This window comes from Lemur catta, chromosome 9, assembly GCF_020740605.2.
Source record: "Lemur catta isolate mLemCat1 chromosome 9, mLemCat1.pri, whole genome shotgun sequence".
NCBI classification, from domain to species: domain Eukaryota; kingdom Metazoa; phylum Chordata; class Mammalia; order Primates; family Lemuridae; genus Lemur; species Lemur catta.
The window spans coordinates 93,709,955-93,723,441 of record NC_059136.1 but is presented as its reverse complement, the minus strand read 5'-3'; the positions used below and the strand labels follow the sequence as shown (position 1 = coordinate 93,723,441).

Sequence of the window (13,487 nt, the reverse complement as noted above, 5' to 3'; positions counted from 1 at the left end):
GGCTTTTAAAATTAAAAGTTATTACTTAGGGATTACAAACAAAAGCTTGAGTTCTTTCTTGGAGAAGGCAAAGAAATACATTTAATCAGATAAGTAAATTTATTTCAACAATCTAAATTATAGTTTCATTCCCAAGTTAGTTTACATAAACAATCTTGAGTAGCAAATACAAAAGTTTGGTGAGATTACATTGATATAAAGTCTATTGCACTCAAACTTTGTTTTGTTTGTTAATAGATTTGAAATTAGGCAAAAAAAAATTAAAAGTCTATTTTCTCATAACTTTAGAAGGATTTGTTTGGAGTTTCATATTAGGTTTTATTAGGTGCATTTAATGATTTTAAGTTTCCAATTTTATAATTAGAAATACGTTAATTATATTTCTTTGAAGTGGCTCTCTGTCCACTTGAAGAGTAAATCATAAGTCTAAATGTGTCACTGATTTTGGGATAGCTAATATCTTAAAAGGAAAAAAAAAGACATTTATGAATGTTTCTGGGAGTCAACCTTATTGAAAAGAAAGCAGTGCTTGGAGTTTGATAACTGGCTATTGAGATTCTCTGATCTTTGCTGTCCTTTTATATTCTGTGACCTGCTTATACGCTGGAGCTAAAGCAACTGCTTTAGGAGAGAAAAATCAGACCGTCCTCTATAAACTATTTGAAAAGCTGTTTTTCAAATGAAAATAAATAGAGAAATCCTCTTTTTAAAAACCTACCTTGTGAAATACTAAAAAAAAAAAAAAATTCAAAGAAAATATTAGATCTCAGCATTCTCATATTTCTACATTTTAACCTGTTTTCTAGTTAAAGGGTGGATTGCCTCCCTAAGGTACTTTATTCCATTTAGAGAAGCTTTTGCCTTATTCTAGAAACAGCCATCATTTTGGCTGCACCTAGTTAAATTTGTTTTCTTCCTAATTTTGCAGGAACGCAAGACTCAATTCCAAGTGGCACTTAAAGAATTTCAAGCATTTTTTTTCCACTTAAATTCATGGCATCTTGATATATACCATAAAGCATATCTGACACCAGTTAAAATGATACATTATTCAATGCAGCTGAATTTTGCATATTACTCCAAATGACAACAGTGCAGTAGTGCTGTAAACTCAGGTATAACTGTGATAGCATGAAGAGTAGTTGTTCAATAGGTTATTAAGTAAGAAATGTCCGATTTCCTTAAGTACTAAGTTTGACAGTTGATATCTCCGACATTTCACTTTGACACTTCTTATTTATTTTTATTGTGAAGGTGCATCTTCAGTCTTTCAAATGCATGTTTTGTCTTGTGATTATCTTTCAACATTTTTTTAGAGCAATTTTTGTGAAACCATGGAAAAGTCAAAAATTCATGTTACTTTTGAATATGGATTCCATTGTGGAACCAATGCGGCACAGATAGCTCAAAGTATCAATGAAGTGCTTGGGAAGGATGTGGCTAATGAGCACATAGTACATCGAAGCTTTGAGACGTTCCGTTCTGGTAATTTTAATCTTGAAAATGATCCACACGGGCTACCTAAGACCAAGTTGGATAACGATGAGCTGAAAGCTGTAGTGGAAGCAAATCCATCTCAACCTAGGTGTGAACTAGCAGCAAGGTTTGACATAACTATTCCAATAATATTGGACCATTTGAAACAAATGGGCAAGGTAAAGAAGGTGGATATATGGGTATCTCATAATTAAATGAGCATCAGAAGAGAAATCTTTTCGAAGCTTGGCTTTTTCTGCTGTCATGACATAAAAGTGAACCATTTCTACACGATATTGTTATGTGTGATGAAAAAGGGGTTCTTTCTGACAATCACATGTGTTTGACAAATGATTGGATAAAGATGAAGTGTGGAAACACAGTTAAAATCTGAATATTTATCAAAAAAGCTAATGGTGTCTATTTGGTGGTCCAGCACTGGCATTATTCACTACAGCTTCATGATACCTGGTCAATCCATTACAGTGGTATCTACTGCAACCAGTTGGATTAAATGATGAGGATGCTTGTGATTAAGCAGTCGAGATTGGTCAATGGTGACAGAACAATCCTCATGCAAGACCACATGTCACCAAAAACAATGCTGCTCAAACTACAGAGGCCGGATTTGGAAACTCTCTGTCATCCACCCTATTCACCAGACCTTGCACCAATTGACCACCACTTCTTCCAGGCTTTGGACCCCTTCTTGCAAGGAAAAATGTTCAATTCTCAACAAGCTGTGGAAAAGCCTTTTGCGATTTCATTGCCACTTGCTCTCCAGGCTCCTTCGTTGCTGGCATAAACAAGCTACCGTTAAGATGGCAAAACTGTGTCAACAGTTCAGGTGTATGCTTCTTGTTCAAGATATAATAAACTATGCTTTTGATTTGAAATTGGACATTTCATATTTAATGGCCTATCTACTCTGTACCTACAGAAGGGGCTGGCTGTAAATGGAGCTCATTGCAGATTTACTGGGCTCACAGATTTATTACTCATTCGTTCAATACAGTCCACAGAGGTTTTTCAAACACCTGTAATATGTCAAACTTCTTGTTCTGCATTTGGGACACCTTGATGGAAAAACACAAACACCCCCTCAGGGGACAGCCTGAAGCTGGGGCTTCATTGTGTGCTTCTCCCAGGAGCACTGGGAAGTACGGCATCCCCACCCCACCGGGAGGAGAGCAATCTGCTACTTGTGTTTAGGAGATTGGGAGTGGCACTGCTGACGACTGCACTCATAGCACTTACTCTATGGTTGTAGAACTGCAGAAAAAAAACATCAAAAATGTAAGTTTACTTTTGTAAGAGCCATAGGCAAACTTGGGAGCAGTAGTATTGGAGGTCCCAACGTGGGAGAGGATGTTTCTCGGGGGCATAGGAAGCAGCTTCTCATATGAGGTACAAAGGAGGTGACAGGCTGCCAGCCCCTAACCCTTCTCTTGAGTACAGGTGGACGTTGGCGACAACCAGGAGCTCTCAGGGATGACAGGGAAGCAATGCCTGGTCCTCCCGAAAGGAAGCCTCCACCACCTGCCTCGAAGGGGCCTGAAGGGATCAGTCAGCTAATGAATAAAATTGGAGGATGCTCACATGGTGGGCTGTGTGCCCCTGTGCCCGGGCATCCACGGCCAGGGATCCCCGGCCGATTGGAAAGATGGGTCTGCACAGACCCGTTTGTTATTTCCATTCAGTCGGTGTTTCCCATTCCTAGCATAGGGCCTGGCACCTCGTAGGTGAGGACTAAATGTGGGCTGAGTGAATTAGTGCCGAGTTCCTCTATTACTACTTTGCTGTGTGACACAGGACGGAAACAAATAAAAGCCTTCATTTACTCATTAAGAAATTAGTGGGATCGGGATTATTGATTTCTAAAAACGGAGACACGATTTTGGCTTAAAAACAAAGCACGATTTATTCCTTCCACGGCACTCTGCCTTTTCCTCTGAAATGACTGGCTCGCACAGGTCTGTGAGCCCCATACACACGGAGCCAGTCTGTGTTGATCTATGTCAGTCTCCCCTCCTTGGGATTCTCCCTCTGAAGTCCCCCAAGTTGAACAATCGAGGAGAAGAGAGCTCAGGATGGAGTTGCAAGAGTCCTGCTGTCTCTAGCAGAAAAGGAGAATGAGACATAGACTTGCTTTTTATCCTGTACCATGTGTGCTACAGGATAGATCCTCGGTTATTTCTTTCTCAAGCTAGAGAGCTGACTTCTACGCTTTTTTCCATTGGTAAAATGCTGTACCTGTATACCTGTCCCTAATTGCAATTCTGATCACTACACTTCTGTGTGATCTAGATGAAAAGAAGACAAAATAGCCTTTTATTTTGAATGTTTTTCATGATATACAAAAGTGTAGACAGTAAAACACTGATTCCAGTATGCCAGCGTTTAGTTTCTACAACTGTCAATATGTGCTTCATCTTTTTCATCTATCCCTCTGCCCACTCCCCCATGCCAAAGACTATTCTGAAGCAAAATTATCACATTGTTTCATTACTACATATTTTAGTGTGTATTTTAAAAGATGAGTACTTTTTACGAAAAACAGTACCATTATTGCATCTAAAAAATTAATAATTCATTAATATCATCAAACATCTACTTGGTATTCACATTTCTCCAATAGACCTTGTTTTTTATAGTGTATATGTTTGAACAGAATTGAAGTAAGTTCCATACATTGAGGTTGGTGATATATCTCTTAATTTATTTCAGTAATCTGTAATCTTCCCCTTCATCTCTGCTTACTTTTTTTTTTTTTCTTTTATTGAGCTTGCTGGGTCATTCATCCTGCAGAGTTTCTCTGAGGTCTACATGTTTGTGAATTTCATGCCCATGGTGTTAGGAAACATGTTCTTTGGTCCCTGTGTCTTCTGTAAATTGGTAGTTAGATCTAGAGGCTTGAGTGGATTCAGGTTTAATGTTTTTTTAAAATAAGACTTTCTCCAAGGTGGTGGTGGTGTTTCCTCTCATCAGGAGCCACACAACATCTAGGTTGTCTCTTTTCTTGTCAGGCTACCGACAACTGAGTATTGTCTACATCTATTACTTTCCTAGAAATCACGAAAACGTAAAATTCTAATTTTTCATTTATTATTCATTAGCTAGAAAAACGTCTATAAAGAGAAACTTCCTTTTGTCAATTTTTGAGTTACTGTGAAGTACAGATTGCATAGAAAAGGCAGAATAAATGTTTTTTCCATTGATTTACCAGTTTTCAAAATAGTGAGTGGTTCCTACCTATATCCCAAAGATAAATGGTGCATTTTTTAAAGTATAATTATTAACATATTGGCTTAATTTAATTATATTTAACACTTTAATTCATTGTAGGTATGACCCTTATTGATACTCGATTAACCTATTTATGTTTAGCAGGTGCCTATGACACAACCCTAGGGAGCTATGAGAGCTTCCTTGTATTCTGTTATGACTCAACGGTACATATTTTTAGGCTTTGCAGGCCATAAGTTCTCCGTTGCAATTGCCATGGACGTTGTGCCATGGATGAGCGTGGCTGTGTTCTTTATTTATAAAAGACAGGCCCAAAGGCCATTGTTGGTGGACCCCTGTTCTAAAGTATCATAACCTATGTACTAAGATAAAAATGTAAAGCAAATGCACATCATAAAGTCTTGTATTTAATCCTTGCTCTATCTCTGCATGCTACCAAAATGTATTTCTGTTGAGTCTGAAAAGGGGAAGGAAAGCAATGGAAAACATAGGTAGAGAGAATGGCAGGGGCAATGGCGTTGCTTTGATAAAATGATATGGATAACTGCTTATTGTAATTAAAAACATGGACATCTATATATGCTCATATATAGATATGTATAAATCTATGTCTCTGTCCAGGTACATTTGTATATTCATACATATGTAAATGTCTCTGGTTGCTTGGTTTTGTAGTTTTGTGACTACAAAGCACTATTCAATTAGACATGTTAAAAGCCCACTAGCAAAGCTTTCATGGGGACTGCTTAGTGTTCTGTTTGTAGATTCCCCACTCTCAGGGTTGGCTGGGTTCTCAGCTTATGTGGTATAACCCTTCCTAGTGGGTGACTTCCTCTATAAATCAACCAGCCACCAGACATTCAGACCCCATTTGAACACCTCCAGGGTCGAGAGGCTCACTTCCCCCAGAGGCAGCCCATTGTGAATGATTCTTTAAATGATTTTCTTTGTATTAAGCCCACATCTGTATCTCCTTGAATCACTTCTGTGAGGAAATGAGCCTCTTCCACCTGGCTTCGTCAAGTCCTCTGTTATGCGCTTCCCTATGGCCTGCACCTCTTTGTAGACTTTTTACTTTTGTGCCTGGATATTTGATAAGTTATCCTCTCCTGTGCTAGACTGTAAACTTCAAGAGGGCAAGGATACATCTGTTTTTATTCACTTTGTATACCAAGCATCTAGTGCATAGCAGAGCCTCAAGAAATATTTGTTAAATGAAAAAATTAGTTCTTATTTTTTCCTATATAGTTATTAAGAATAAGTGAAACCCTCTAAAATATATGCTTGCAGTAACATACTCCTCTTAAATCTTATTTTTCTTAAAATAAACATGTAAGCTTCCTCAATAATTCCTTGTCGCATAGCTTTTGGTTTATGTCTTATTGTGGCTGTTTTTTGTTGTTTTGAACAGCTTCCAGTGGGGTACTCAAAATTGAACAATGGTTCAGATGCACCCTCAGCAGGTCAGGCTTAGAATGGGACCATCATGTTCTTGTGGAGACTGAAACAGCCATTAACATGTGGTAACAACGTTGTATAGATGACTTAGGTGATGCATTAAACATATTTTGTCCTACTTGTATATTTCTGAGTGTTTTACCGAATCCATTGGCAATTAACAGTATGAGGGTGTTTGATTTATTCAAATTCACTGTATTCCCAATTTCTACCCTCCTCCTCAAATTATATTGCTTTATATAAATGTCCTACTTATCACATTTATTTTATATTGAAAGCCTATGTGTGTGATCTCTGAGTAGTACACTGAACATAAATATGTTACTATTCTTCATCAAACAATTTAAAAACTAAGAGAGTTCCTCTATACACATCTCTGCGGAGCCTTCTTCCCAAATTATCTGAGTCTTCCCTGGCTTGCACCAAGAACAACACAGCATTTTGGTTGCTTAGGAGTTGACCTTTGCACAGCATGCTCTTTCAGGATCTCATCTGTAATATATTTGGTTCCCAAATGCTGATCAACCTGTAGGTTCTGAGCTGCTTGCTTGTTTCAGACAGTGTTTCAGGGGCCACAGAAGTTTATCAGTTTCCATGCCCCTGATAAGTGCCCCCTCCATGCCAGCAAAACTACCCTTTCTGTGGGATTTGCAGTAGTAAATGGATGTCTGTATCAGGCATCTGCTGTTGTGAGTTCTTTCTTTGGAATACATTCAGCAACTGTCTAACTTCATCTCTCTCGCAAACAACACAGGCCTGGAACATTGTGATCTCTCTTATTAATTAAAGGCACAGGGAGCTTGGGACCTGCCACCTGAGAGATTCCAGACCATCAGGGACTCTGGCGAATAGCTGACCCAGGCAGAAATGCTGCAAACCTCTTCCCTTCTAGGGTGTGGATTCATCTGATTTTTATTCATTTAAGGAGGACAGAATGCACTGAATTATAGATTTCCTCTCTGCCCTTATCATAATATTTCACAGGCACCACAGCTGTGGGTGTAAACATGGATGATAGAATGCAAGTAATGTAGGATTTTTTGTTCAACTTTGGATACAAAGACTAGTTTAGTGTCCCTACTCCCTTTTCTATCTTCTTTCTGGTCAACCTCAGATACTTCTATTAATACAATGCCTGCTGTGTTCATTTGGCTCCCAAACCTTTCTTTCCCAAGCTTTAGGTCTAGTATCATCACTGCCAGTTGGACATCTCCAACCAGCCTTTATGATGTTTCCTAAACTGAACATATCCAAAATCAAAGTCATCAACTTGCCCTCCAAACTCTTTCAAAATTCCATCTTTCTCTTAATACTATTAATAACAGCTATCCAGAGCCTCAGACCCAACACCTTGGAGTCATCCTGGCCACCCTTTTATTCATCTCATATGTCCATGCAGCCCATAGGCTGCACTGGAGAAATGCCTCCTCCTTGCTGTCCAAACTGAAACCTTTTGAACCGCCAATTCATCCTGGAGATCTGAATCTTTCACAAGTTTGACCACTCATCTGGAAGTCCCACAAAGGCAGGAAATGTTATTTTCTGGTTCTTGACTGTGTTCCTAACATGGAACACTGTCCCAGGGGCACTCATTAATATTTCTTGAATAATTTACAAGCACCAGCAATTTTCAGATCATGCTATTGCATGCTGCAGAACGCCCCAGCTTGCTGTTCCAGGTGTTCCATGGTTGAGTCCCATTCTACTACTCAAAATTCAAGCCGTTCCTCAAAATTCATCTAAAAGGATGAATAAAATTCCTAAACAATTTACTCCACTGGCTTTCCTAGTCCATTGCCTAGTCATGGCCAAGGGCATAGAACAGGGAAAGAAAGGATATCATGATAGCATTGGGACCACTTGCAGAAAGGGTCCAGTTTTCCTTAGGAACTAATCCAGGATGTGGCAAAATTGCCAAACTCTTTTCATGGTTTTGAAATAGTGGAAATGCTATAATTTTGAATAATTTAAGGGGTCAAAGTTAGCATTCAATAAGAAGAACTCATGGCCAATTTTGAGGTCTACTCATTTGCAAACAGTTTAACTCCACAAGTATTTATTTATTAAGTGATTCCTGGGTGTTCTTTTTCATAGAAGAGGTGATCTCCTTAAAACCACTTTTTGGGAGTATGGTAGAGAATGATGGCGAGGGAGGGCAAGATGTCTGAGGGCAAGTCAAAGGGGACAGTATAAAGGAGGCACCTTGACCTCAGCTGTTGGCCAATTAGTTGAGATTTTGAATAGCAGGAAACAGAGGCAGCAAACAAGGCAATTTAGCCTGAGGAGCAGGTTCCACAAATGGGCAGAGAAAGCAGTTGCCCATTTGCTGTGTGTTGAGAGGTATCAAGGAGTCTTTATTTCACACCGTGCCAGCTAGCGACTGCTTGGAATTTTGGATTTACAATGCACTCATTTAGCTTAAAATTGTCTTTCCTATTTCTGCGGAATGACTCTTAGGTTGGTAACACATGATTGTGCCTTTGCAGTCATTTACACCGTTAGGATGATTTCATTTACAGTCTTTTCCTCAGAGATGAGACAGCTGAGGGCACCCGGGTGGCCCACAGGAGTGGACACAGGGCACACTGCAGAGGGGAAATGCTGAAAGGAGAAGGCAACATTCAAGCCTCACACTTTTGGGAGGGGCCACTCGCTTTCCATTCATTCATTCCATAAATAATTATTGAACTCCAGAGTCGTCTTTTTTGAGCAAAGTTTTTGCATAGACCAGGTGTAAATTCCCACAGTTGATATAAATGCTTTTAGGGTAAGGCCCCCCACGGGGCATGGAGTACAGAGAGTGGCCAGCTAGCCTGGAGCAGCAGTCTGAGCAGGGGCCCACGGAAATATTTTGCCAGTCTACCTCTTGCTGGAGCCTCTCTCTCTCTCTCTCTCTCTCTCTTTTAACTGCCAAAGCCCAAACTTGCTTTTAGAGGCTTTGCTTAGAGTTCATATCACACGGGTGTGCAGGGGCGGGGTGTGTGTGTGCATGTGTGTGTGTAAGACTGATGGTCATGTGTGATTTGTTCATTCATTCATTGGAAAACGATTTCTAGAGCAGCCGCAGTGTGCAGGCACTGCTGAGAGCATGAGATCTCGGGGCTTCCTTTAGGCCACAGGAAAGACAGGTATGACCGGTGATCACATGTGTGATGGGTGCTACAGGCATGAAAAGTGTCTTTAGGAGCAGGGGCTGGGAGGACAAGGATGTCATCACTGAGGAAAGGACTAAGTTATTCAGGAACTTCTCGGCTGCTTATTGATTTAGGGCTTCTTTTTTTTAGGGTCAGAGGGAATTGGTGAAAAGATTTTAAAACAGAAAATAACAAAAAGTTGTATTTGGGTTTTGAAAGAGAATATTTTAGGTGCAGTGTGGAGCCTGGGCTGGAGGAGGTAGGAGGGGCTTGTGGTGGCCTCACTAGGTGGCCATCACAGGTTTCAGGCAGCGATGATGCTGGCATGGTCCAGTGTACTGGCAGTTAGGTTGGAGACAAGGAGGGTGCTGAGAGAGACAGTAGTAGGTAGTAAGTAGGTTCCAGACTGGGGCTTGTCTGCAGGTGGCTGCTATGATAAAGAGGGAGTGAAGAAAAAAGGCTCCCAGGTTTCCACCTTGAGCAGCTGGGTGGATGGAGGTTCTGTTCTTCACTGTAGGGGAAGATGAGGAAGAAGCAGGCTTGGGGGATTGCTCCTGAGTGCACTGTTCCACGCATGGAGTTTGAGGTCTCAGTGGGGCGAGCAATTGGCAATTTTGAGTGGATGGCTCTCAGCTTGTGGGAGCCAGCACCCCACTCATGGAAACAGATTATTCTCTTGGTCTTATCATGTTACTTTGGATTTTTGAAATGCTCCCTGTCTCCTATTGCATCAAGCCTAATCTTCTAAGATGAAATATTATCTGGCCATCACCTCTTTGAACATGCTCCTTCAATCTGGTCAGGTAGTTTCCAACCTTTGTTTTTGCTTTTGGAGGCAGATGGGGAAGGAACCACAGACCTCTTTGGAAATGTCATGGAAACCATCAATCTTCTCCTTAGGAAAACACACAAAGATACACGTAAAATTTGGCTTACGATGACAACAGGTTCAGAGGTGAGTTTAATTTACTTACATTTATTGGGCTTCCTGGCACATGGATCAAGTGTAGGTGGCCACATAGCCCCGTTTGTCCTGGGCCATCCCACCTTGTACTGGAACCATAGAGTGTCGTCTAGTTGGTGCTCCTTTTCATCCTCAGAACCTTCTGTTTGGATGATAAGTTTTGCAGTGAACTTAGTCAGGCGCTCACATACCATATGACCCCTCACAAACCTTTCAGGGATGCCTGTCTGCTCACCGTGCCAGCCACTGCCCCAGTGCCTTTGCTTGGAATGGTCCTCTGAGCAGTCACACTGCTCTCTCTCAACCCCACCCATCCACACCCCACATCCCCAGTAAAAGAGCTACGTCAAGGCAAACCCTTCTGAAAAGCATCTGTCTTCTGCCAAGACTCAGTTGCTCTTTTATCTCTTCTGTACCTCTGTATTCTTCCTCTGAATCCCCCCATACATTCATTTGTTTATTCCAACGTAGTATTGCTATCTATGGTTTATTAATTGCTTCATGGCTTAGTTTTATTTCTCCAGCTAAGTAATGGCGGTGTGACCGAGGGGAAAATGTGTAGGCTGTTTAGCATCTGCACAAACTGGCACCAGTTATAGTAGATAACCTCTCTGAGACTCCGCATCTGAGAACTAGATGTCATACCTACTTTGTAGGAGTGTTGAGAGGATTCTATGGAAACTGCACAGTGCCTGCCACATAGAATGGTTCATGTTATTGACTGTCAACTGCATTTATACTGCCCTCCCCCTCCCCGGGGTTCTGTCACAATGCTGAGCGCTAGTTAGGGAACAGTCACCATGTCAGAGGAGGAGGTGGAACATATTGTCTGTGGTTCTTGATGAAGTAGAAGCAGCAGCTTTGGGCACAGTAGCTAGAAAAACAAATATGTTTCCAGAGATTTTTTGTAGTAATTATTGGGATGATATTTTTCCTTTTAAAGAAATTGCCAGCAACTTGTTTTTTACCTACTAGTTTTTGCTTACATAACATAATACACCTCAGGGAGGGCTCGAGTTGTCACAATAAGACAAAATGTGCTCACTCAACTACAGACAAGTGTATGCTTTCTCCTCTTGGGAACTTCATGGCATCTTGAATGTTTTCTTCATTTTTATTTCTCTTAAATATTTGATGTCCGGAGCAAGTCCACATGTGCCATTTCTCAGTCACACAGATCGTTCCCTTACATCCTTTGCCTTTCTCTATCATGGTGGTAATTTTCTGTAACTCTTCATAAAGTGCAGTTTGTCTTCGATTCTTTTTAGGAGGAACTGAGATTTCCATTCCTCTTTCCCTCCCTTCCTTCCTCCCTTCCTTCCTTGCTTCCTTCCTTTTTCTTTTTTTTTTTTTTTAAGTAGGAGAAAAAAAAATCCAAAATATTCTACTCATTCTTTTGCTGTTTTCTCCAGTTGCTGTGTTCTGCTAGCTAGCAAGCCCTAAATCTAAATTCAATTCCTTTTCCTCCACTGCTTGCTGACAGGTAATAGTCTAGCATATCACAAGCAGCTCTAATCTAAGGCTCGTAACTGTGTTCAAATTTTGGGAAGAGAAAAAAGAAAGACGCATTGTTTTTGTATTGGTTTTATTTCAAAACAAACCCAATTACCATATGTTAGAAAAACCACTTTCCCAAGTCCAAGTTGACACAAGTGACCTGTGTTCTGGAGAAATCCATGTGTCCATTCATGCCAGTCTCTTTACTTCATGGTGCTCTGCCAGGAAGGGCAAGCGTTGCCAGCAGGCAGCACACCCACGCTTGGCGGTGCCCGTGCGCAGTGGTCACACACAGGAGTGTTTGTGTATCCTGTGCCTTTCTGGAGTTTCCTTTGAACTCTTAGGAGAGTCAGAGCTTTAAACACATCATCTGCAGTTCAAAGTATTCAGAAGCAATTGGACTGTAGCTTTCAGTTGATTATTTATCTGCCATTTAAAAGGCAAAAGATTTATGTGATCTGAAGAGAAAACTGAGTGTTTACCTGCCTTTTAATCATTTTGTTTGCAGCTTGTCTTTTCAGTGACATTCTCGGGAATAGAATTTTCTTTTACATAGAGAATCACCAAATATCATTATCAGAAATAGTAGCAATGACATGTGGTCACAAATGTGTTCCCTGAGTGTGATCTGGGGAAAAAAAAGAAGCAACATAAAACCAAACACAGCAAAGATCAGTGTTCCCACAGCTCACACCGAAAGGCAAAACAAACAAATGATCACATACTGTGTGCAGTGCGCCATGCTTTTGGTGGCGCTGGAAGAGCGTAAAGCGAAGTAGCGCCTCTTGCACTGGGCCAGACTCCCAGAGCACCAGCGCTTTTGCCGAGCACTCTACAATGTCATTAGATGAGTGCCCTGGCCCGGACAGGACGGGCTATGGCCTTTAGTGTGCTCTCAACACAAGCAGTGCTCTCTTTCAGCATTTCAATTATTTCCAATTTGCTTGCATGCTTGGATTAAAGAAATAAACATGAGGCATTTGTTCATTAAGCTCCAAATCTTTGCAGAGATTCTTTATTCACATATACGGGGGCAGGTGGGGGACAGAGTTGACTTTCTTGGGCGTTCAGCTGTCCGGGTGGTAATCGGTGCTTTCACTTTGCTTCTCTGCTGTTCCCAGCCTTCCCCCGGTGAGGAATTTGGGCTCGGAGAGGCTTTGTGGGACTCAGTCAAGGCCTCAGAGCCAGTCAGCAGGACCGGACCTCAGGTTCATTTGACTCCATACCCCTTTCCCTGCATCCTGTCTACACCGCCAAGTGGGAGACAGTTTTATTTGGCAACCAGGACCAACTCTTGATAAAACGAGAGCTAGAATTGTGTAGGTAACTGCCAAGCTCACCTTTTCCTGGACGCTTCTATGCCCTTTGAACTCTAATTCCCCTCCCCAGTAATACCAAGAAGCGTGAGTACTTAGCATGTGCCAGAACTCTATCAAAGTTACTTGCCCACGTTGTATCTTTTATCTTTATAGCACCCCTGGGAGGGCTGCACTGTCTTGTCTTCACTCTGGGCTCAAGGAGACTGAAGTGGAGGGGTCGCCATCCTGCCCGTGAGCGGCAGGACTGGGACGGGAATCCAGGTGGCGTCAGAGCCTGTTCTGAACCACTCCCAACACCGCCCCTTCTCCTCTTCCCACCAGCTCCCCACATCCCCTCATCTGTAACCCTCCTTGCGGCCATCCTGCCCCATCCTTGCCTTCCGCCTGGCCCCT

At 41.5% G+C, this 13,487-nt stretch overlaps 1 long non-coding RNA gene across 1 annotated transcript in view; it reads left to right on the top strand.

Annotated features, from left to right (window-relative positions):
* The window catches only part of LOC123644695, a 105,918-nt gene extending 95,722 nt beyond the window's left edge, over window positions 1-10,196 (top strand). Inside the window, exon 3 of the long non-coding RNA XR_006737221.1 lies at window positions 10,150-10,196. This is a non-coding gene — a long non-coding RNA (uncharacterized LOC123644695). The remainder of the gene's footprint in view (window positions 1-10,149) is intronic.
* The last annotated feature ends 3,291 nt before the right edge of the window (window positions 10,197-13,487 follow it).